Source organism: Salarias fasciatus, chromosome 1 (assembly GCF_902148845.1).
Source record: "Salarias fasciatus chromosome 1, fSalaFa1.1, whole genome shotgun sequence".
NCBI lineage: Eukaryota > Metazoa > Chordata > Actinopteri > Blenniiformes > Blenniidae > Salarias > Salarias fasciatus.
Window position 1 is genome coordinate 791,321 of NC_043745.1, and position 3,614 is coordinate 794,934.

Here is a 3,614-nt window from a genome sequence, read left to right on the forward strand (position 1 = left end):
TGTCCAAGGTCTGCAGGCTTCCCCGGAGTGTCCCTCGGCAGCGACCACCTGAAGAACCTGGAATACACTGACGACACCATCCTGCTCAGCACAACCTGCAGTCAGCTGAGACGCTCTGGGCTTTACAGTGAGGAGGCAGCACAGCTCGGCCTGCTGGTAAGGTGGACCAAAACCAGGTTCATGCATGTCGGTGATGGACCATTTCCACCTCCCATGCAAACTGGGAACGACATCGTAGAGCCTGTCAAGAACTTAGTGTACCTGAGGTCCATGGTGACAGACAACGGGGACCTAAAACCAGAGATTGATTGCAGATGAGCCCTGGCAGCATCTGCACTGCAGTCCCTCTGGAAACCACTCTGGCGGCACCAGACCATGTCACGCACAACGAAGCTCCGGACTAACATATTAGCTGTACTCTCCATCCTGCTTTATGGCTCAGAAACGTGGCCCCTGAACACCACTCCTACTGCAAGAATCGATGGCTTTGATAGCAGGGCTCTGAGAACCAAGGAGAACATCAGGTGGCCCCAGCGAATTTCCAACGGAGTGCTTAGAGCCGCACAGGCCAGCCCCGAGCATCTTCCCTGGTCACACAGCGCCACACCCGCTGGCTGGGCCACGTCCTTCATTTACCCTCAGAACATCCTACACGAGCCATTCTCCAGTTTGACCCAAAGGCCTCAGGCTGGAGATGACCACGAGGGAAGCCCTGGACCCGATGGCTCGACGTCGTCGCGGGCGACCTCCAACAACACAGAGTTGCTGTGGAGGATGCAGAGGAGCTGGCACAAGATCACCAGCACTGGAAAAATCTGGTTCATCTGGTCGGCTCAACGCACCGGGACGGGATACCCTGACCCTCGCTGGAGCCAGTAAGCTCTAAGCAAGTTTTGTTTTGTGAATTTTCCATGTTTCTGCTTTTCTTTACATTTAAAGCGATACTTCAACATTTTGGCAAATTGGCCCATTTAGGGCAATTCCCTAGTCATTTAGAACAGCCTACTTGCTTCTTTTGTGAGAGCGAGCTGTTGTTTATTCAGAGGTGAGTCTGAGGAGAGCTTCACGGCGGACATAATGGAAGTGGATGGGACATTTGCTTCCCTCGTCAAACTCGTCAAATACACAATCCAATGTTGTAATATCAAACATATTTCAAGAAACATTCTTCAGAAGTTCATGGACTGTCAGCTTCAAGTTTCTGCACTGAAGATTTTTTTTTTTTTTTTTTTTAGGGAAGTCCCATTGATTAGAATCCAATGCTGGAGATTTATTGTTCCTAAAACTTCTACAATGTTTGATCTACAGCACAAGTTAAGCTGAGTACGTTTACAAGTCACTGAGTAACTCATTATTTTATTTTGCATTAAAAAGACTAAATTAATGTGTTTGAAAGATTAAATAAATGCATTTCAAAATAAAAGAAAATGAATATTACTGGCCCCCAAAACAAGCCCCGTCCCGCCAGCCAGTTTCCTCTGGAGCAGCGGGACTCAAACCTGTGAGTTCTGCTGGTCTTACCACTGCACCACCACGCCCACCCCAGTGGGAATCACAACAAGTGAGGCGGTGCCAGAAAAACACACAGTTTGAGTTGGTTTTCTATTTATTTGTCTTTCAAGAAGAAAAAGGAAAAGTTTCTTTTCAGCGGTCGCTGAAGGTCGAACGTCCAGCAGTTCAGTGTGTTGCTTCCTCCGCTCATCCAGACACACTCTGTGAAGAACACACATTCAGGCCATGGCTGACACACTGTGTGTGTGTGTGTGTGTGTGTGTGTGTGTGTGTGTGTGTGTGTGTGTGTGTGTGTGTGTGCTCACAGCACTTGTAGAGTGTGTTGAGTCTGGCGATGTCGGCGCGGCTCATTTCCTTGGCGTTGCCAAAAGAGACGTTGGAGTTGGGGATAGGAAGCATGGTGGGCTGGTTGTTCTTGGAGAAGGCGTACCTACCGAGGAGAGGGGGAGGTTAGACTGAACACCACACACACACACACAACAGAGCGAAACACACACTCACTTGTGGTACTGCATGACGGAGTTGTAGTCGTAGGAAGTGCCCTGGTTGAGGGTGCGATCTTCCTGAAGTTGTGCTCCATTCCTGTCAACGAGGAGAAAAGATGAAGGCCGGCGGACTGCCGCTCTGCTCGGCTGCTCTGCTCTGAGCTGCTCACACCGGATACACCGCCGCCGCTCAGACGCCTCCAGCTGGAGGGACGTTCAGGACCATGCGGTGGTCTGAAGGACCCTCCTCCTCCTCCTGGCAGAGCTCCAGACCGGCTTTGGGCTCAGGAGGATTCCAGCTCTTCCTCTCACTCACTGTTCAGTCTGATGCTGAGACCAGAGGGAAGCTTCCTGCTCCTCCTGGCCCTGGCCTCATCCCTGTCTCTGTCTCTCTTTAACGGCCCCTGGGGGTCTGAGGAGGAGACCCTGTGCTCTGAACGGGACCGCGGGTCCCTGTGTGGCGGCGCGCCAGGTGTGTGTGCGCTCCATTTACCGGACTGGACGTTCTGCAGCAGGACTTTGATGTGGCGGTCCCCTGTCGTGCGGGTCTGCTCGTGGTTGAATCCCAGAGCGTGCAGCAGCTCGTGCTGCACGGTGCCGTGGTAAAGACATCCACGGCGAGCCAGAGACACCACCCTGCTTCCCGCCGCGGCGACCCACGTAGGAGTAGCAGCTGCAGGAAGAGCACAGACCGGAGGAGACGCTGAAGCCCGGGGCTCCGACCGCCGTCCGAAGCCCCGCCCCTCCGCCGGCTCGGCTCCTCACCCGTTCTGGGACTCGATGCTCAGCCAGTCGCGGTCGCTGCTTTTGGTCGGCCTGAAGCGAATGCAGGAGAAGGAGGAGAAGGGACTCCAGCCCACGAGTGATGATGGCCTTCTCCCGAGAGGCTTGAAGAGAGACACCAGGAGACATTCAGCGTCCTCCGTCCTCAGACCGTCCGTCCCGCTCACGGTCAGAGCCTTTCAGTCCGGCCGGCACTCACAGAAGTGGTTGGTGATGTAGTACGGGACGTAGACCTTCCCGTCGCTCCACTTGCCCCACATGCAGCCTCTGGCGGTGCAGGGGTCGGCGTTCCTCCCGGCCTCGCCGTCCACGGCCACGTCTCCCTCCACCAGGGCGGGCTCGTCCACGGAGCGGACTGAAAGGCATCAGACGGCGGCGCCGGGACTGAAGCGCCGCTCAGAGGAAGCCGGCGGCTCGGCTCCGAGGACGGCTCCCACTCACCCAGGTTCCTGTTGGCTCTCTCCAGAAGCTCGGAGACGGACAGCTCCTCGGCGGCGCCGTCTGCTCAGTCACAAGCACAACGGGACAGTTTCAGCTCGACGGCCGCACGGCGGTCACGGCTGCCGTCGGCTCAACGCTCTACATACCTGGCTGCGCCTTCAGCGGGACGCCGGGGGACAGAAAGACACGTTAGGACGGCTCAGGACATCACACACACACTGACAAGCTGCGAAGAGCTGAGGACACACTGAAGACACCAAAACCTGGCAGACCGACTCAAGTCTGAAGCCTGAGAAGACGTGTTGACAGAGCAGCCGTCCCTCTGGGACCCACCTCACTGTCGGCCCGGCAGCCGACACACAGCAGCAGCAGCAGGGAAGCAGCGCAGAACCT

At 55.6% G+C, this 3,614-nt stretch overlaps 1 pseudogene; it reads right to left on the reverse strand.

Annotated features, from left to right (window-relative positions):
- Nucleotides 1–683: 683 nt before the first annotated feature.
- The window catches only part of LOC115389787 (low choriolytic enzyme-like), a 2,946-nt pseudogene continuing 15 nt past the window's right edge, over nt 684–3,614 (reverse strand).